The sequence below is a fragment of the Haliotis rubra genome, unplaced genomic scaffold (genome assembly GCF_003918875.1).
Source record: "Haliotis rubra isolate DU_JTF1 unplaced genomic scaffold, ASM391887v1 Scf2137, whole genome shotgun sequence".
NCBI lineage: Eukaryota > Metazoa > Mollusca > Gastropoda > Lepetellida > Haliotidae > Haliotis > Haliotis rubra.
This window is the reverse complement of record NW_025766156.1, coordinates 1-23,266: the sequence shown is the minus strand read 5'-3', so window position 1 is coordinate 23,266 and position 23,266 is coordinate 1. Positions and strand designations below refer to the sequence as shown.

The window sequence follows — 23,266 nt, the reverse complement described above, 5'->3', positions numbered from 1 at the left end:
CCATTGTGGATAGATCAGACCTGCATATAGTTGTGTTTCAAATATCAGGAGCACCGCGACATACGCAGCTGTAATCCGTTAATGCCGATAATCCCCGACGTATACAGAGTAATAAACCATCATTAGAAATATCCAGGACAGCATATACATTGTAAACCAAGCATTGTATTAACTGTGATAGCATATGGAAGCCGAAACCAGCTGCTAGGGATAATCTCAGACAGCATATATAAACCAGTATTAGGGAGAATTCAGACAGTATATTAGTTGTAAACCACTCATTTGGGAGAATCAAACAGGCATATACAGTTAAACTATTATTATGGAGACCAGACAGCATGATAGTATTGAACCACCATTAGGAGACCAGACAGTATATATAGTATGAACAAAATATTAGAGACTCAGATTGCATATACAGTCAGAACCAATATTAGGAGACCAGATTGCATATACAGTTGTAAACCAGCATATTGTGGAGACCAGACAGCATATACAATAAACCACTATTAGGGAGACCAGACAAAGTTAAGAAGCTTGTAAACCACTATTAGGGAGCATCAGATTATATATAGTTATTGTAAAACCAATATTAGTGGAGACGAGATGCATATACAGTTGTAAACCACCAATAGGGACATCTCAGACAGCATATATATTGTAAACCTATCATTAAGTTAGACAGACAGTAAATGTAGTTGTAAAAACCAGTCTTAGGGAAGACCAGATTAGACAGTATATAGTTGTAAACCACTATTAGGGAGACCAGACGGTATATATAGTTGTAAACCAGCCTTTAGGGGAGACCAGGACAGTATATACAGTTGTAAAACCACTTTATTTAGGAGACCAGACAGTATATATAGTTGTAAACTTCATTAGAGGGCATTCAGTATATATAGTTGTAAACCAATTATTAGGAGACCAGACGGCATATGAAGTTGTAAACCAGCATTACTGATGACCAGGACAGGCGATGCCAGTTAAAACCAGCATTAGGGAGACCAGATAGTATACAGTTAGAAACCGTTAATAGGAGACCAGACAGTATATGCAGTTGCAGAACTTAAGCTCATTAGGGAGACCAGACAGTATAGACAGTTGTAATCCAGCATTACGGAGACCAGACAGTAAAGACAGATTAGCCAAAACCACGACAGGGAACACCGGCCAGCATATATACACAGCTGAAACCACCATTAGATGACCAGACAGCATATACAGGCTGAAACCACCATTAGGTAACTGGTGACAGCATATATAGCCAAAACCAATAGTATTAATCAGACAGCAGGCCAATAAAACCAGCAATGGTTAATCTCAGACAGTACAGATAATAAACCAACATTGTGGAAGAATCCGAGACATATGGCAATAATCCGTTAATAGGAAGACCAGACAGTCCATTTACCAACTACGTCCGTTACTACATAATCCGACAAAGTAATACACAGCCAGAAAACCGTTACCAGTATATCCGCATTGCTACTTAAGGCTGCAAAACCGTTACCAGGAGACCGCATCGCGGCCAAACCAATTATTGTATATCCACGTTGCCATTACAGTCAAAAACCCATTCTATAAGAATCAGACAGCATAGCTGAAACCACCATTGTGAGCACCGTGACGGCATATTGCCAAACCAGCATCAGGATACATCCAGACGGTATTACGGCCAGCCAAAACCGTTAATAATCCGCATCGGCATTACAACATTAAAACCGTTACTGTGGCTAACTCGCGACGCAGCCGGTAAACCAACATTAATCTCGCGACAGCAGCGACAGTCAAACCAATGGTTAACTCGCGACAGCATACATGAAGCCAAACCGTTAATTTCAGGAGACCCTGCATTACATTACATAGTCAAACCGTTAACAGACCAGACGTTACACAAACCAGCAATAGGGAGATCAGACAGCATACGTACAGTCATAAACCACCATTTCCAGATGACCAAACGCATACGGCCAGCCAAACCAATATTGGCGACACCAATAACAGCATACACAGCCATCATTGTATTAACTGGCGACAGCACATATTACAGTCGTAAAACCATCATTAGACACCGACATACAGTCAGTGGTAAACCAACACAGGTATAACTGCGTCGTTACACAGCTCAAACCGTTAATTAGGAGACCGCATCGTTATTACGCCAACAAACCAACATCAGGAGACCAGCATACGCCAGTCATAAACCAACACAGTATATCCGTTATTACATACTGCATCCGTGCCATCATTAGGCAGACCACGCAACATATTGCAAACCGTTAATAAGGAGCAGACAGCATACGTTAAAGCCATAAACCAACCATCTGGTAACATCCGAGACGTTATTACACGGTCAGCATTAGGAGACCAGACATTTATAGCTGGTAAACCAGCATCAGGGAGACCAGACAGCCAGGTTGTAAACCACCATTAGGAGACCAGACAGCATATGAATAAACCATCATTAGAGACCAGACAGTACATGGCCAGCTGTAAACCAATATCGAGACCAGACAGTATATACAGTTATTATAAACCACCATTTGGAAGAATTCAGACAGTATATACAGTTGTAAACCAGCATTAGGGAGCACTAGACATATTTATGGTTGTAAATCCAGCATTAGGGAGACTAGACAGTATATACAGTTGTAAAGTCCACTATTAGGGAGCATCTCAGACAGTATATACAGTTGTAAACCAATATTAGGGAGACCAGACAGTATATACAGTTGCAAAACCAGCATTAGGGAGACTCAGACATATTTATAGTTGTAAACCAGCATTAGGGAGACCAGACAGTATATACAGTTGTAAACTAGTATTAGAGATCAGACAGTATATAAGAAGGTAAACTATTTATATTCAAACGGCAGTTGTAAACCAATATTAAGGAGCACTACACAGACATACAGTTGTAAAACCACCATTAGGAGAATTCAGACAGTATATATAGTTGTGAACCAATATTAGGAGACCAGACAGTATATATACAGTTAAAACTAATATTAGGAGACCAGGATACAGTATATGTTGGTTGTAAACCAGCATTAGGAGACCAGAGGTATATGTTAGAAGTTGTAAATAATATTGAGACTAGACATATATATATACAGTTGTAAACCAATATTAGGAGACCACACAGTATATAGTTGTACACCAGCATTAGGTGGTGATTCACACAGTAAATATAGTTGAAACTAGCATAAGGGAGAGCAGAAAGAGTATATACAGCTATAAACCACCATTTGGAAGCACCAGACAGTATACACGGTTGTAAACCAGCATTAGGAGCACCAGATGCATTTATAGTTGTAAACCGTTACTAGAGCATCTCAGACAGTACATTGCAAACCACCATTGTATAATTCAGACAGCATATGTAGCTGTGTCATTGTATAATTCCTTCAGACGCATACAGCTGTAAACCAATATTAATGAGACTGCATTATATACAGCTATAAACCACCATTTGGAAGACCAGACAGAAGCATACAGTTGTAAACCAGCATTAGGAGCATTCAGACATTACTTGGTGGTTGGTAAACCAGCATTATGGTTAATCTCAGACAGCATACAGCCGTAAACCACTATTAGTATAATCTATATATACAGTTGTAAACCAATATTAGGAAGACCAGCATTTACATACAGTTGTAAACCAGCATTAGGAGACCTCGCATTTACTATAATAAAACCAAAGTTAATAGAGCATCCAGACAGTATATACAGTTGTAAACCACCAAGGAGACCAGACAGTATATGTAGCTGTAAACCAATATTAGAGCATCTCGTGACAGTATATACAAACCAACATTAATGAGACCAGATACATGCTATTAAGTAAACCAACCATTTGAAGACCAGACAGCATATACAGTTGTAAACTGTTAATAGGAGACCAGACATTACTTATGGTTGTAAACCATTAGGGATAGACCAGACAGTACATACAGCTGTCCAATTATTAGGAGACCCGCATATATACAGCTGTAAACCGTCATTAGGAAGACCAGACAGTACATACAGTTTGTAAACCAGCATTAGGAGACCAGCCAGCATAATATAGCTAAAACCACCATTAGAGCATCTCAGACCTACATACAGCCAGCAAACCAAAGCATTAGATAACGCATTGCATACAACAGTTGCAAACCAGCATTAGGAGACCCAGACAGCATATACAGCTTGCAAACCAAATATTAGAGACCAGACAGCATACATGTTGTAAAACCACCATTTGGGAGACCAGACGTATTACATAGCTGTGTCAAAATACAGGAACTGCATATATATTCAGCTGAAACCAATTAGGAGCATCTCAGATTGCATGCAGCTGTAAACCAACATTATGACATCCGCATTGTACATACAGCTGTAATCCAACACGGAGACCAGACACAGCAGATAGTCAGTAAACCAATATTAAAGACTAGACAGTATATATTGTAAACCAGCATTAGGGAGACCAGACAGTATATATAGTTGTAAAAAACCGTTAATTAGGGAGACTCAGACAGTATATGTAGTTGTAAACCATGATTAGGAGACTAGACAGTATATGCAGTTGTAAAACCAGCATTAGGAGACTAGACAGTATATATATTGTAAACCAGCATTAGGAGACCAGACAGTATACAGAAGTTGTGGAACCATGATTAGGGATATTCAGATAGTATACATAGTTAAGAACCAGCATTAGAGACCAGACAGTATATATATTGTAAACCAGAATAGGAGAGACCAGACAGTATATATGAAGTTAAAGTTCACATTAGGGAGCATCAGACAGTATATGCAGTTGTAAACCAGCACTAGGAGACCAGAGAGCATATAGTTGTAAACTGGTACTAGGAGACCAGACAGTAATGTAGCTAAACCATGATTAGGAGACCAGACAGTATATATAGTTGGCAACCAGCATTAGGAGACTAGAGTATATACAGTTGTAACCAGCATTATGGAGACCAGACAGTATATACAGTTGTAAACTACTTTTTAGGAGACCAGACAGTATACAAGAAGCTAAAACCACTATTTGGGAGACCAGACGGTATATATATAGTTGTGCTTCAATATTAGGAGACCAGGACAGTATATTCATAGTTGTAAAACTAATTATTAGGAGACCCAGATCGGTATATATAGTTGTAAGCCAATATTGAGACCAGACAGCATATGCATAATCCAGCACATTACGGAGACTATTGTATAGATAGTTGTAAACCAATATTAGGAAGACTAGACAGGTTAGTTGTAAACCAGCATTAGAGACTAGATAGTATATGTAGTTGTAAATCCGCTATGGGAGACCCAGACAGCATAAGAAGCCAAACCAGTCGTCCTTTCTGTGAACATGTACAGGAGCGGTTGATCTACACATAAGTCATTGCTCAAAGATATTCCTCCTGACGCGCTGATAATGAAAAGTTTATGTCTTGATAACTTACAGGATGTAATCAACTCACATTTCATACTGAAAACTCTGTAAACTCCATCACATTCCAAGTGGCAGTTTCTGGCTCAGGAGAAACGAGAAGGATGTGGCGAAGAAGAGTAGTCCCCATTGACAGTGAGCGTAACCTCAGCAATGTCACATTCAAAGCACACTGGGTGCACCTAATTACATACACTCGAAACCTTTGGCTCCGGTCGATGGTAGAACATTGAGCTGGTACACAAGTACAGATACCAAATGTGCAGAGATATCCAAAACAATCTTCCGATGATGGCGACAACCACCAAAGCGATAACGATGACGTCACACGGCTCAAATATTTTACGCTTGCAAGAATTAAAATCATCCACATTTGCATGGTAACATCATCGTTTTAGAGGGTTTAATTAATTTTCAGTGATCTTATCTAGTTATCATTATCACCATTGCCTTGATGATGCAAGGGTGTAGAAACCTTTTTGTGGAGGGTCACCATGGGGATGAGTAGTGATTAGGAAGCCAAGTGACGTCACTCATTCATAAACGTTGTGTTGTGTATTATTGCGCAACTACGATTGAAAAGCATGAGAAAATTAAATCATACATTCGACCATGGAATGGTGCGGTTTATGGTGTGTAAGAAGCAGATTACTGTACTCGTGTCATGGCTAAAGATACCATTTATCCGGACAGCCCGTTATTTCAAAGCGTGTTTAACTTCGCTTTATTTCGTTAATCATTTTACTGCGGCTAACTCGTTATAGATAAATGGTATCAGACTGAACACTCGACTAGTAATCTCTATGTATATATGGTTGTATACCAGCATTAGAGTGACCAGACTGTATATATAGTTGTATACCAGCATTAGAGAGACCAAACTATATATACAGTTGTATAGCTTGACATTACAGAGACCAGACTGTATATACAGTTGTATACCAACATTAGAGATACCAGACTGTATATCTCTGTTGTATACCAGCATTAGAGACAAGACTGTATATACAGTTGTAAACCAGCATTAGAGACCAGACAGTATATATAGTTGTAATCCAGCGTTAGAGAGACCAGACTGTATATACAGTTCTATACCTGCATTAGGAAAACCAGACTGTATATACGGTTGTATACCAGCATTAGAGAGACAGACGGTATGCACATGGTTCCATGCCAGCATTATAGGCTCTCCTCAAAATTTATGCAGGTCATTGGGTCATGAATCCAAAACGAGGCTGAAGTGAGCAAGCAACGTCAAAATGGCGACAGACGTGTATGGCGTTTTGTTGTTTCAGGACACAGGTGGGGGCAAAATGCCCAACACTGCAGCGTATACAAATGTCAGTCTGACAGCCCGCTATCCGAAAGATCCCCTGTATGGTTCCACCACTTTCCCAAAAGACAAACACTTCAGGAAAACAAGGAAGCACTGAAAATTGCCGTCCGGGACGAGGGTCCCTTTTCAAGGTACAGTATGTCACTCAGCGTAAACGAAATTGAATTTACTGAATAATATTCTGTTAGCAATTTATTTTTTTAATGGTAATATTCCAATATCACTGAACATAGATCTATACTGAGTAGATTATACATGACTCGTTTGTATTTGCTCAGAATATTAAGAACCTAAACTACGAGATACTATTGAAGAGTAGTGGGTCTGCGGAGTATCAACCGTCCTATTTCACAGGGGTGGATACAGCTTTTTGAGAAAATGGGGGTGCACACTTCATTTTCATGAGAGTTTCAGTGGTCATTTAATACACTTTCAGGACAAAGCGGGAGTGGGTGTATCTGGATTAAGCCCTCACAGCATTTCCGATCACTTTTCACTTTCGTGGAGTGTTTTTCAAAATTCAAAGTTCTACCTATACCATTCCATCACTTTGGTAAATAGTCTAAATTCTGCAAGGCTGCAAGATTTGTAACTGATCTTGCTGCATTCGCCATCCACCAAAGTGATCGAAAATAGGACAATTACCATGATTACCCTGTCCACTTCAACTACCAAATAGATTGATAGAGATGCGTAACCATTTGGGCGTGAGGCAAATATATTAGACAATTTCTCGTGATAAAGTTTGGTCGATAAGTAGTACATCTGTTTTTCAAATCATTATGCAAAATGTTAATGATTTGATCTAAAAGAAGGAAAGTCTCATTAGATATCTATGTCTCTGTCGTTTTATGCATTTTGCTTGTTCAAAAGATGTTTGAACTCCCATATCAGATTGTATCCCAGATTGTTAATCAACATTTTATTTTCATATAGGTCAGGTAGTAAGTCCTCAGTAGTCTGCAGCAAGCATTTTGAAGCAACAGACTATAAATGGACACCTGTGAAGCGAATGTTGAAGTCAAGAGTCATTCCATCAAAGTTTTATTGGTCCAAGGAGTAAAAGAGACGATCAGGACTTGCTATAAACCGACAACAGTTGGAGACACACATACCAGAGACAGCAGACAATGCTATAGAGGGATCAATGGAGGTGGAATCTGATGCTGATTATTAGCACAAACTTCAGATGACACAAAACAACTTGAGGGGTGACAAAGTTAGTGAACTACAGGACATGTTGAAGAGATGTAGTGAGGAAAATGAGAAACTTCAAGCAGAAAACAAATTGTTGAGAGAAAAATTGGACATTAGTCGTTTTGGCATCAATCGTTTCTCATATGATGACTCAAAAAATAAGGTTTTATACAGAGTTTATCTCATATCAGGTTTTAATTGCTTTCTTCAATTGGATCCAGCCAACAGCATCAAACATGAAAAGTATGTACTATCTGCAGGCTAGTGAGAACACATCTCTTGCTGGGAGGAAACGGAACATGCTATTGATAGATGAACTATTCATGTTTCTGTGTCGTATGAGGTTGGGACTGCTAGAAGAAGATTTATCAGATAGGTTTGACTGTACTGTGCAAACGGTGAGTCGTAAAATTCTAACATGGCTGAATTACTTGTACTTTGTTTTGGGAAGCATTCCACTGTGGCTTTCAAGGCAACAAATAGACTGTCTGATGCCTGAAGATTTCAAGCGAAGTATTCTTCAACCCGAGTTGTCTTGGACTGTACAGAAATCACATATCAAGTCCCTTCATCAATGGTATTGAATAGCCAAAAGCGTATTCAAATTACAAGGACAGAACAACTTTCAAATCTCTGATTGGCGTGGCCCACATGAATGCAATGACTTTCTTATCACCCTTATACACAGGATGCATGTCAGACAATGAAATTGTAAAATTATGTGGTATTAGAGATTTACTTGAGGAAGGAGACAGTGTCATGGCAGATAAAGGTTTTTACGACTTGGAAGATATTTTGCAGAGAACATTGGTCTCAACATGCATGCATTTTATCAACAAGTGATAAATGGACAATTCACACTTGAACAGGTGGAACTGAATGAAATTGCTAGTCACGTGTGCATGTGGAGCAGTTTCAACAGGCGTGTGAAGGAAAATCACATATTTGACAATGATATACCAATGTCAATGGTTGGTTCTATGAATCAATTGTGGTCAGTTGCATGTATTCTTGCCAATTTTCAGGGACCATTAATAGCAAAATGAGATATTGCATGCTCTGGTCATTCCTGATATTCCAGACTTAAAATACATGCCATTTTGATAGTCAACAAATGTAATAATGTTATATTTGGGATTACACTATCTGCAAGAGTACCCGATTCTAATCTGATACCCTCCTGAGATTCGAACCCACATTCTCAGAGTCAGGCACTAACCGCCAGCACTTTAGTGTCCCCAACACCTTATCCACAGTCAATGGCAGTCATTCAGTGCCGACACTTACGCCCTGACTCTCTTGGTGTGGGTTGAATCCAAGAAAGACTTAATACTAGAATGGGGTACTCTTACAGGCAATATCTGAAACTCTATCAACGTTGTTATATTCAGACTTATTAATAAATGACATTGGAAATATCTCTTGCAAAGTGTCCTTCAATGTCTGCATAATTTTGATATATCCCTCATGTCGGCAGCTTTGCCCAGAATGTGCCCTTATCTTTGATTATAATTTCACTGGCAGAACAAATGCATGCTATGAAATTGACCAATTAGAGATAAAGAGATGCATTCTGAACAATCGCTATCGACCTAAGTCTGATCACTTAACATCTTAGAAAGAATTTAACTGTAAAACTCATCATTAGGGGTTTAAAGAGAACCAAATCAAAATAATGTAAATTGACATATATACTGGGCAAAATAATTTAGGGATATTGGTATTTTTATGATTGATATTTTATCAGTTATGTCAATTAATAAATAGATCATTATTCATAATTTCAAAATTACACATATCCTAACAATTTTGTCCAGTATAGGGTAATATTAATTGCAGAATTATCTTCGAAAATATTGTATATTTGCAATGTAAAGAATAAGATATCCTTGTACGAAATCTTTGATCTTTGATACCAAGTATATCATCAAACATACAGGGTTGTAAGTTTTTGAAACAATAAACACATTAAAGGTAATTCTGACATATTTATTGTCTTTATTGCACTGAATTTCAAGAGCCACAAATTCAGGTTAAAAAGAATTTCCAACAATGTTCAAGATGTTCAAGTTCCAACACTAGAAAAAGAATACAGTGAAACCTGCCAACATCAATCAGGAAGTAGTGATTGCCTTTGTTGAATCAAGCATCCTAAGCCCGACATGGGTATGAGCAGTCCAATCAAGGTCCCTTCATCCAATACACTCCTCTAGGCCTGCAAATGCTATATTCATTTTACGAGGTAATAATTGAAAAAGAAGTGGTCTCGCTTTTATCTTTGATAGCCCAGCTTCCCATTCTTCAGCATCAAAAGGATTGAAACTTAGATGATAGTCATTTCACACCAAAGAAAGAAATCACACCACTCTAGTCCTGTGACTCCAAGTTGAGCTCTGCACTTGGGTGTAATATGGATGGTTATGATTAAGTTGAAGACGATCCCCCACTCTCTTCAGGTATGATACTTCAAGAACAGATGCTGGAAGGCATGGACATTTGACTCTAAAGAATGCCAATAGCAGAATGGCGATGACGTATATAACTTCTTCCGATCTGGTGTGTAAGCTGACAAGCATCCAATATTCCCAGGGCCTTATGACAATGCCAACAGGATAAATGTTTGCTCCATCAAGTACCTGAATGTACCCATCAATAGCAACTGGTTCATTTGCTAGTCCTGTTTGCCATGGCCTGTGTTTGTCTTGTTTTTTCCTCCGAATCTTCAGCCAGTCTTTCAAGTAGTTGTCTCTTCTGGTAAGTACACTGCGCATCTTTGAAGCACCAAGACTGATTCCTTCTTAAGTTGTAGTTATACCACAAAGACTTCATGTCGCTCTGGCAGCCTGGTTTCTCCCTCAAATGTATGTATTTTCTCAACAGTGCACTTCCAAAAGACTCCACCTCAAACTGCTTTTCCTTTGTCAGTGAAGCAGCATAACCATATTGTTTTCAATCTTGTTGGATACTGGTAATGGTGGATACTTAAAATTGTCAAAATGGAAATGTTATAGTGGGGATTCACTTTCTGATGCACAGCCAGCACAGACCCTTCTGAAATTTAATAAAGAAGTTTCAACCCATTGGGACAAGACCCACTCACACTTTAGCCTCTAAGGCTGGGATAATCATTGCTGATATAGAAACTTTTAACGCAGTGATGCATAGAGCCCCAGTACTGATCAGGCATATCAGTCCTGAGGAGGGTTGTGGCTAAATGTTGATTCCACCTCCGCCTCTTTAGGTGCTTCCATGGGATTGTGCCTTTTGCTGTAATCCAACAGCCACAACGTCTTACACTTCCAATTCCAGCTTATTTTCTCCCCTCTAGGTTTTATACCATGTCTGTATGCTGAGATGTTTTCACAGGATCTGTTGAAGATCCGCCTTGTTTCCCAGTTTCTTTAAGGGACCCATGTGTCACATAGTAGGGCTCCAATATGGCTACAACCTTTCCCTTCACCTTTTGGGATAGTCACACTCAGCACCTTCAACATAACCACAAGTCACACCAATAAAAAACTCAGTGTCTCCTGCAACAAACACAATGAAAGACAACATTTATACAAAATGTACATATCATCCAGTTATTATAAATTTTGCATTTTAATTCACATTGGAAATAAATGCTTTTGGGATGAAGCTAACTCCTTGAAAAATATATGTTACTGTATAGCATTCTACGTTAAACAGAGGAAGTAGGCCTTTTGTTTATTAAAGTAAAGAATCTCCACAAAACAATTAAAATGTTATGAAGTCAACATAGACAGAGGGATGAAATTCGAGATTAAATTTAACTTATATAGTACCTTTACTTCTAGACATGTTAAGCTGTAGACTGAGTGCTAGCTGCCCAGTGATGCTCAACTTAAGAATAAACTATATTATATTGTATCATATTATCTCAAAAATTACAGATTATTCACATCAAAAGCATTTCAAAGAAAAGAAAAATGTTAGCACGTAATGCTTGCAAAACAAAGTCAGTATGAGATTGTTCATGCTATCACATTTCTTTTTAATAAGGTCAATCAATATATCAATGGTACATACCTTAGAATTTTAGGGCTGACAAAACACGAACTGGCTCCTTCTATCTTTAATGTGGATGAAATCACATCTGCACATGATCAAAATAAAAGCCGCATAACCGAAAGAAAAAAGTTCTTAATTAGTCAATGAATAAGCATAACCTCAACATGAACGCTTTCAAGACATTAGCTTTTTCATTTTACTCCATATGGAATATAATTTTATTTCTTTGTGAAGCATAGCGCACAGGCTGACAATCTACACTTGTACTTGTTTCTTTGTGGACTAAGAATTAGCACCACAACATCATGCTAATCACGATACCGACCAAATTCATAATTCTAAAATAAGCAAAATATTTCTTACACATATAGTATAAATTAAAATGAACTACTGACCTCATATATCAAATGATGTGGTACCAATGTCTGACCACCAGTATTTATTAACATCTGATTCTAGACAACTTACCATACCAGCTTGCACACATGTTGCCATGGCATGACCACACCTTTTCATGTAACTACCAAGAAAAGAAACAAATTACAATGATAATTATATTAGATCCATAATATTTATTAATATATTAGAACCACATAATATTTATTAAATATAATTTATGTGGACATTATCATCAAAATATTCTGACTGGATAAGACCGAAGGTAGATAATATAACATCAGTAATTCCCACAGTAATTCTGAGAGATGTATAATTTTATTTTTATCATGTACACATGTTGAGGAAACCCACCTAACCTGATTTTATATCCCCGACTCGGGCGACAATTCGATATTTCCAATATATGCAACACTTGGATTTAAACACCAAAATTCATTACATTTTGTTTCCGATCAAAAGATAGGAATATATAAATGAAATAGTCTCGGGGTATGATATCCCCGCTCGGTAGGTTTCCTAACCTGATGCATGCATTGACATTGATGCCATATATTTACCAGCAGCTGTTTACTTACTTTGTCTGTTTCTCAAGTATTTCGTGGGAAATACTTGTATGCTTTTGCATGTGACTCTTTCCCGATGCCTTGGATCTTGACTGCAGGTAATTATCAACCAAATCTTGAGTAAGAAGACCGTCTGGCAGTAGAGACAAAACCCTCTGACTGTAGAGTACCGCTGACGACGCCATGTTTCTCAGCGGATTCCCTTCTCGTGCTCACTCAACCTCGTTTTGGATATTTATGCCATTTTTAGCCACCTAATTTAGGAAAGGCCTATGGAGAGGAGGCAGTCTATATATAGTTGTATATCTTCATTAGTGAGACCAGACTGTATATATACAGTTGTATACCAACATTAGGGAGACCAAACAGTATATGCAGATGTATACCAGCGTTAGAGAGACCAGACTGTATATACAGTTATATATCTGCATTAGGGAGAGGAGACTGTATATACAGCTGCATACCAGCACTTTGGAGACCTAACTGTATATATCGTTGTATACCTGCATTAGAGATACCAGACAGTATATATAGTTGTATACCAGCATTAGAAGGACCAGACTGTATATTTAGCAGCATACCAGCATTAGAGAGAGACCAGCCTGTATATATAGTTGTACACCAGCATTAGGGGAGACCAGACTGTATATATTGTTGTATACCAGCATTTGGGAGACCATACTGTATGTATAGTTGTATACCAGCATTTGTAGACCAGACAGTATCTACAGTTTTATACCAGCACTAGGGAGACCTGACTATATATATAGTTGTATACCAGCATTAGGGAGACCCGACAGTATATATGGTTGTATTCCAGCATTAGGCAGACCAGACTGTATGTATTATTGAATACCAGCATCAGGGAGACCAGACTGTATATATAGTTGTATACCAGTATTAGGGAGACCAGATTGTCTGTATAGTTGTATACCAGCATTGTGGAGACCAGACTGTATCCATAGTTTTTTAGAGACCAAATTGTATGTATAGTTTTGTACCAGCATTATGGAGACCAGGCCGAATATATAGCTGCAAACCAACATTGTATAGATAGTTGTATACCAGGATTACGGAGACCAGACAGTATACATTGTTCCATGCCATTATTATGGAAAAGGAGGCAGTATATATAGTTGTATACCTTCATTAGGGAGACCAGACTGTATATGCAGTTGTATACCAGCATTAGGGACCAGTAACTGTATATACAGTTGTATACCAGCATTAAAGATACCATACTGTATATACAGTTGTATACCTGTGTCAACGCGTGGTATACGCGTCGACTGGGGAATTAGCCCATAATTTAGATGAAGTGTGCTGTTGATGATGACGAAGGCATAGTTGAGTTCAAACTTCTTTAGTTACATGACAAACAAATACATACATAAACAGCGGAGTACCTGCTCAACCCAAGGCGTTTCCAACGAGCGGCATTATCCTGCTCGTGGTCGTCCGAACGGACAGTCCAGCTACCGAACTTGTACTCCTTCACTCTCCTCATTCACTGTCTACATGTGAGCATACCTAGTATATATATATAGTTTTGACAACAATGGTCAGGTGACGACTAATCAATGGACAGACAGAAAACAATAGTACTTCCTTGACCAGTTGATGTGGATGGCAGACACAGCCAAGGGGATTACCAATGGAGGTTATAAATGTCAGACTCTTATACAATAATTAATGGGCTGACAAGTCAATTTACAATGCAGTAGTGAAAAGGATGTACAGTAGTGATTAAAATACAGCTTAGCGTCATTTATATATTACAATAAAGTCTCACATGTCTTGAGTACATAGGTTTGGACTTTTAAATATTTGGACGATGGCTGTCCTGAATTAGTCACTATAACACCTGCATTAGAGGGATCAGACAGTATAGGTAGTTGTATACCAGAATTAGGGAGACTAGACAGTATATATAGTTGTATACCAGCATTAGGGAGACCATACTGTATATATAGTTTTATACTAGCATTAGGGTGACCAGACAGTATATTCAGTTGTATACCACCATTAGGGAGACCAGACTGTATATGCAGTTGTATAACATGATTAGGGAGACCAGACAGTATAAACAGTTGAATACCTGCATTAGGAAACCAGACTGTATATACAGTTGCATACCAGCATTATGGAGACCAGACGGTCTATATAATTGTATATTAGCATTAGGGAGACCCGGACGGTATATATAGGTTGAAACCAGCATTACAGAGGCCAGACTGTATATGCAGTTGTATACCTATGCATTAGGGACAGACCAGACTGTATATACAGTTGTGTACCAGCATTAGAGATACCATACTGTATATACAGTTGTATACCAGCATTAGAGGGACCAGACAGTATATATAGTTGTATACCAGCATTAGAGAGACCAGACAGTATATATAGTTGTATACCAGCATTAGGGGAGACCAGACTGTATTTACAGTTGTATACCAGGATTAGTGAGACCAAACAGTATATGCAGATGTATACAAGCGTTAGAGATCAGACTTTATATGAAGTTATATACCTGCATTAGGGAGACGAGACTGTATATACAGTTGTATACCTGCATTAGAGGGACCAGACAGTATAGGTAGTTGTATACCAGCATTAGTTAGACTAGACAGTATATAAAGTTGTATGCCAGCTTTAGGGGAGACCAGACGGTATACATAGTTGTATACCAGCATTATGGAGACCAGACCGTATATATAGTTGTATATTAGCATTAGGGAGACTCGGTGGAAACCAGCATTAGGTATATATACAGGTGTAAACCAGCATTAGAGACCAGACTGTATATACAGTTGTATACCTGCATTAGGGAAACCAGACTGTATATACAGTTGTATACCAGCATTAGAGAGACCAGACTGTATACATAGTTCTATGTCAGCATTATGGAGAGAAGCAGTATATATAGTTGTATACCAGCATTAGGGAGACCAGTCAGTATATGCAGTTGTATACCAACATTAGGGAGACTAGACAGTATATGCCGTTGTATACCACCATTATAGAGAGACCAGACGGTATATGCAGTTGTATACCAGCATTAGGGGAGACCAGACAGTATATGCAGTTGTATACCAGCATTATGGAGACCAGACTGTATATACAGTTGTATACCTGCATTAAGGACCAGACAGTATAGGTAGTTGTATACCAGAATTAGGGAGACTAGACAGTATATATAGTTGTATACCAGCATTAGGGAGACCAAGTCAGTATATGCAGTTGTATACCAGCATTAGGGAGACTTAGACAGTATATGCAGTTGTATACCACCATTAGGGAGACCAGACAGTATATGCAGTTGTATACCAGCATAAAGGAGACCAGACAGTATATACAGTTGAATACCAGCATTAGGAAACCAGACTGTATATACAGTTGTATACCAGCATTACGGAGACCAGACCGTATATATAGTTGTATATTAGCATTAGGGAGACCAGACGGTATATAGTTGTATACCAGCATTAGAGAGACCAGACAGTATATACAGTTGTATACCACCATTAGGGAGACCAGACAGTATATACAGTTGTATATACAGCATTAGGGAGACCAGACAGTATACATAGTTGTATGCCAGCATTATGGAGACCAGACAGTATATACAGTTGTTATACCTGCATTAGGGAAACCAGACTGTATATACAGTTGTATACCAGCATTACAGGGATACCAGACCGTATATATAGTTGTATACTACAGCATTAGGGAGACCAGACCGGTATATATAGTTGTATACCAGCATTAGAGACCAGACTGTATATACAGTTGTATACCTGCATTAGAGACCAGACTCTATATACAGTTGTATACCAGCATTAAGAGACCAGACGGTATACATAGTTCTATGCCAGCATTATGGACAGAAGCAGTATATATAGTTGTATACCAGCATTAGGGAGACCAGACTATCTATATATACTGAGTCAAAAAAGAAACTTCACATTCTTTCTTCAGGGCACTATAAAGAACAAAGAGATGGTAAGATGGTTAAATTGTTATTATTTCATTGCTGAGATCTGTGTGATGTACTCGATACACTGACAGTGCCATAATCAGTTCCATTAGGCTACATCGCCGTTCCAAAACATGGGTATACAGAATGTCAAGTCACAAGAATAAAAATGCAAAATTTCTCAGTTCAATATCGTGTATGGCCGCCCTGCGCATTCCACCACTGCCAAACACCGTCTCCTCATCGACTGCCTGATGCTTGTGAACACGTGGTTGGGGATTCTGCGCCATTGCTCTTGCAAGGCAGCGCCAAGTTCCTGCAAATTCTGAGGTTGGTTCCTAAGACCACGAAGCCTTCTCCCAAGTGCATCCCAAACGTGCTCTATTGGATTAAGGTCAGGGGACCTCGATGGCCCGAGTCCATGACGTTGATTCCAGCGTTTTGAAGGAAATTTCGTGTCAACATCGCGGTATGCGGCCGAGCATTATCATGCTGGAACTGTAGACCTGGGCCATGAGCCGCCATGAAAGGAACGAGTTCAGAGGTGAGCACCTGGTCGCGGTAAGCAGCAGCTGTGAGGTTTCCACGGATGACCAGAAGTCGGGAACGGTTGTTCCCACAGAAAGCACCCACACCATGCAACTTCCGCCCCCAGAATCTGTCGACTTCCTGTACACAACATTTGGCATACCGTTCACGACGTCGTCTCAGGCTCTATGCCTGCCGTCCGCGAATCTGAGGGTAAACCTGTATTCATCGCTAAAGAACGACTCGATTCCAGTCTCTCTGGGTCCATCGGAGGTGACGTTGGGCCCACAGCGGGCGTTGACGTTGATGAAACGCGCGTCAATATTATTACGATATGGTCGTCGAGAATGGAGATTGGCAGCCCGTAACCGATTTCGAATGGTCTGTGAGGACAGTTGACCTCTAAACATCTCAGCCCTGGTTCGTGTAGCCGGCAGAAATCTGTCACGTAGGTGACGTAGGACGATTGACGGTCTTCTGCTCGTGACGTCACTGCGTGGACGACCCGACCTTGGGCGATCAGAAGTGGTGCCAGTTTCTTGTAGACGACCTTACCAAATCATACACAGTACGACGGCTGCATCCCATTGCTCTTGCAACGTCAATAACTGATCTTCCCGCTTGCAACATGCCAGCGGCACGTTCCGTTGCACATTTGACAATCGTGGCATTTCGAAGTACCGTTAGAACTGTGGTTTAAAAGTGTTTTTCAATTCTTGAGGCCAATGCAAACACGTGCATATGAAGAAAACTTCGATGCGAAGATCACGTGATTGACTGCACGTGCAAAACCTGATTTGGCACTAACGTCATTTTGCACGACGAATGGATGGGTTTGAGTGGGTTTTGCTATCGTTTTTTCTAGTGTCGAAGATAGGGATCCCATTTCGGATACATAGATGTATCATCAGAGAAAAATTATTCATTATTTTAAAAATTACATTTTGTGAAGTTTCTTTTTGACTCAGTATAGTTGAATACCGGCATTATGGAGACCAGACAGTATATACAGTTGTATAACAGCATTAGGGAGACCAGACAGTATATGCAGTTGTATACCAGCATAAAGGGAGACCAGACAGAATATACAGTTGTATACCTGCAATAGAGACCAGACAGTATATGCAGTTGTATACCAGCATTAGAGACAAGACTGTATATATAGTTGTATACCAGCATAAGAGAGACCAGACTGTATATACAGTTGTATACCAGCATTACAGACACCAGTCAGTATATATAGTTGTAAACCAGCATTAGAGTGACCAGACTGTATAGATAGTTGTATACCAGCATTAGGAGACCAGAATGTATATATAGTTGTATACCAGCATTATGGAGACGAGACTATATATACAGTTGTATAACTGCATTACAGAGATCAGACGAAAGTATATACAGTTGTATACCAGCATTAGAGATACCAGACTGAGATACCAGACTGTGTATACTGTTGTATACCTGCATTAGAGACCGAGTATGTATAGTTGTAAACCAGCATTATGGAGACGAGACTATATATACAGTTGTATAACTGCATTACAGAGATCAGACAGTATATACAGTTGTATACCAGCATTAGAGATACCAAACTGTATATACAGTTGTATACATGCATTAGAGAGACCAGACGAGTATATATAGTTGTAATCCAGCGTTAGAGAGACCAGACTGTATATACAGTGGTATTCCTGCATTAGGAAACCCAGACTATAAATATTGTTTGTATACCAGCATTAGAGACCAGACAGTATACATTGTTCCATGCCAGCATCATGGAGAGGAGGCTGTATATATATCGTTGTATATCTTCATTAGTGAGACCAGACTGTATATGCAGTTGGATAACAGCATTAGGGGGAGACCAGACAGTATATGCAGTTGTATACCACCAGCATAAGGGAGACCAGACCAGTACATACAGTTGTATACCAGCATTATGGAGACCAGACCAAGTATATATAGTTGTATATCAGCATTAGGAATATACACGGTATGGCCATTTTGCTTAATACCTGCCATTAGAGACCAGACGGTATATGCATAGAGGAATGCTACCACGAGGTCTCATTACATCACGAGATTACTTATCACGAAAGAGTGTCCTTCCTATGGTATCTGACCGAGCCGGCGAGTCGAATAACTATAAAGGAAGATCGCAGCGTGCATCTTATCACCATATGAACCAGTCAATATTATTTATTATTACCCGTCTTACATGCATTAAATTGACAAAATAAAATAGCGTAGTTTTGTTAATATTTTGGTTTCAAACCCGAAACCCGGTTTCATAAAGAGGATTAACGGAAGAGTTTTGTACTGTAGTACAATATTTGCATGGCGTCACTGTAATGGCGTCACTGCCTTCAATAACCGGCGATCCGCGATGCATGTCAGTTGTCTTAGCCTCGTACAGCCTCCTACAGTAAACTACTCCGTAGCACCCGTTTCTTGGTTTTGCAGTTGCTTCATTAGAGCTAACATCACTGGTTGAAAACATTGCGTTTCACGTTTTTAAAGCCCGGGTATAATGTCTCAGTTCGACTCACAATAAAACAGCGACGGCAGCGTTAGCGATGTTTATTCCCACAATGCATTTAGTTGTAGAGATGAATGAATTCACGTGTTTGTTATGAATGAAAAGTAGTTCCGTCACAACATGACCTAACTGAGGAGTCATCGGTTATCAATCAAATCGTTAGAATCTCAGGGTCAAGTCGTTCGACACAGGTCAGCGATCGACACCGTGTGACGTCACGAGATTAGTATGCAACTCCCATCACGTTGACCGTGGGTAATAAAGTTGTATACCAGCATTAGAGAGACCAGACGGTATATACATAGTTCCATGCCAGCATCATGGAGGAGGCAGTATATATAGTTGTATACCAGCATTAGGGAGACCCGAGACTATCTATATAGTTGTATACCAGCATTATGGAGACCAGACTGTATATACAGTTGTATCACGTTACATTAGAGAGACCAATCCAGTATATATAGTTGTAAACCAGCATCATGGAGACAAGATGGGTATATACATTTGTATATACCAGCAGCACTAGAGACCATACATTATATATAGTTTCATACCAGCATTAAGAGACCAGAGAAGTATATACAGTTGTATACCTGCATTAGGGAAACCAGACTGTATATATAGGTGTATATCAACATTCTGGAGACCAGACTGTATATATAGTTGCCCAGAATAAGCGAGGGTCAGCGAGGTGATGTTGAAGGCGATGCACTGGTGGAGAGTCTCTGGAAGCGAGAAGCCCCCACCCCGAAAAATGAAGTTGAAAGTGATTTTTCAGGGCATTTGGAGCCTACTGGTGGCATTATTTTGACACTAAAGATGCATGCTAATAAATAATAATAAAAGCCGAACCATTGGCATAAACATCGTTTTTAGTTCTTCGTTCATTCAGAAGCGTTCTTTCAATTTTTACGCCAAAAGCGAGAGCGAAAATGCATATTAATTTGAAATTATATTTGGCTACCAGATATGCGTGTGATTATTATTTGGAGGCATGAGATGCACGTGACATTTGTCAATAAAGCGTGAGAGTTGACAGGTATGTCTAAGTTGTATACCAGCATAAAGTAGACAAGACTGTATATATAGCTGTATGCCAGAATTAGGCAGACCAGGATCAGTTATTATCATTCTTTCATTAACTAATGTCAATCTTAAACCCTAATAAGGCTGTAATGATTCACTCGCATATTGATACGTTTCTTATCGAACCGTAACCCCTTCATGAATTCAATTCGTCATTAGTGGTCACAAGGGCGAATATTAGCGAATATTTATGATTTTTTTTAAGGGAGCATGTTTTACTTGAACCCTTATGTCCTTTTCAAAGTGAGATGTGCAAGAATGGAACATGTACTAGCATTGCAGTAGTGCAAGTTATGTAAGTTTGCCAAGGCAGCGCGCATGGTACTGTCGACTATAACTATTACATACCAAATTTGAGTGTCGTAGAGATCACTGGTTATTGTTGTGACGAAATCGAAGCTGTCAACATAGGCATTCCGTATTGTGCATCAATCACTTAATTACAATATTGTATTCGTGAATAATTATTCGTATTTGTTACCCAATATTCATGACACGTATCATGATACCACCACATAGTGTATTTATTCGTTGCAGCCCTAAAACCTAATATTACATTTAAATCCTTAATGTGTCATTAGTTAATGGCAACGTTAAAGAAACGTTGTATCAAACACACGTATCATCGTCTATTAACGTGCCAATGTAAATATTTTCATTAAATTAGAGATTCCCCAAAATATTTCCCGCAATTCCGCGACATAAACACGCAAGCGTTACTCTCGGTCGTCTGTCAAAGAATGGCATCTTCACTACTTCTAAACCTCGGAATAAAAACTAACATTTCGATTGCTGTGAAGACGCATCTATGACGCAATTCCTGTGAACGCCGAAGTGAGCTTTCCGCCATATTGGATAGGTTTACAAAATCAAGTTTTACCGCTAAAGGCAGGTCATATGAAGCCAATTACATCACGTATATTTCATATTCGAGTTGTGACAAAATTGCATCTCTGAATTCCTCCATGTATTTTGAGAATCAACTTACAAATAGTCGTTGTCACTTACACTAAGTAGCCAGATAGAAGCAGGAAGCATTGGGTGTAAGAAAGCAGACGTTGTGCATATGGCAGATCTTTACGCTAGAAAAAGTAAACCCTGCGTCAAATTTCGGTAAACAGAGGCCCGATGCGATTCCCGATCAGGTTTCAAGGGCTACTTACGAATGTAATACCTGCTTCATAATATGCCAAGAGTCGATTTCTGTTGTTTTTGTAACGTCATGGCAAAGCTTCGGTATCGTCTGCTAAGCAACGAGGTCACGGTATCAAGCCATCCCTGAACCCAGGAGATAATTCCGTAACAATGAGGCAAGCTACTGGCAGCTAGAAACAATGTATTTCATTTTTGATGAGTACGATCGGAGTCTACAGAATAAAAAGTTTTTTGTCGCATTTTTTTCTGTTCGTTACTATATATTTAGGCCACATGTCCTCATAATGATAACAAATTAGATAATCTTTACTTGTTTTACTTGTTCTAATAAAACCTTAAAGTTGGGGAGTTTGGTAAAGACATGGGACTAGAAGCTGGTGATACTCACTTTAGAATTGTACCTTGATGTTCTAACATGATTTTGAAAACTTTTGTTATATTTCAGAAAGAAGACCATTCAGGCATTTCTACAGATTTCCAAGCGTGAATGCTCTTGGTAATCATCTGAAAACAGGAATGATGAACAAAAGCGAAAATACAACAAAGCAAAGGACAAAGGAAGAGATGGCACACATTTCAAGAATAAGATTAACTTAAAAACATTCAGATGATTTCTAAAGGGATGTTTACGTTTGGGAATTCACTGTCCCAGTAAAATTACAGATACTATATATAGCTAGTACTTTTGCTTTTGCTGGTGGAAGTGAGTCAATCCATGTGTGATTTGAACCCACCCACTCTCAGAGTGAAACACCTTATCACAGAACAACATAGTCTGCAATTTTACCTGACAAATGTTAGTCTAGCTCTCGTTCAGAGGAAGTGTAAATGCCAAAATTACAGTTTTTGCAAAGTTATGCAAATAAGCTTGTCAAAAGACTATTTGATTTAATAAACAGTGAATTATTAAACGTACAATTTTTTCTTGTTCCTATCATTGCTTTGCACTGGGGTGGAATATGGCTCCATTTTCAATGGTGGAGTCTCCAAGGCTGATTTGGTAATCAGACCAGACATC

At 39.0% G+C, this 23,266-nt stretch overlaps 2 long non-coding RNA genes across 2 annotated transcripts; both read left to right on the top strand.

Moving 5' to 3' along the window:
• The first annotated feature begins 1,068 nt into the window (after positions 1–1,068).
• On the top strand, positions 1,069–16,217 carry LOC124276826. Its single transcript, XR_006898669.1, has 3 exons — positions 1,069–1,103; positions 3,581–3,596; positions 16,027–16,217. It is a non-coding gene; the product is annotated as an uncharacterized LOC124276826 (long non-coding RNA).
• Positions 3,715–13,870, top strand: LOC124276827. The gene is made up of 3 exons (XR_006898670.1): positions 3,715–3,764; positions 5,216–5,249; positions 13,687–13,870. It is a non-coding gene; the product is annotated as an uncharacterized LOC124276827 (long non-coding RNA).
• Positions 16,218–23,266: the final 7,049 nt, after the last annotated feature.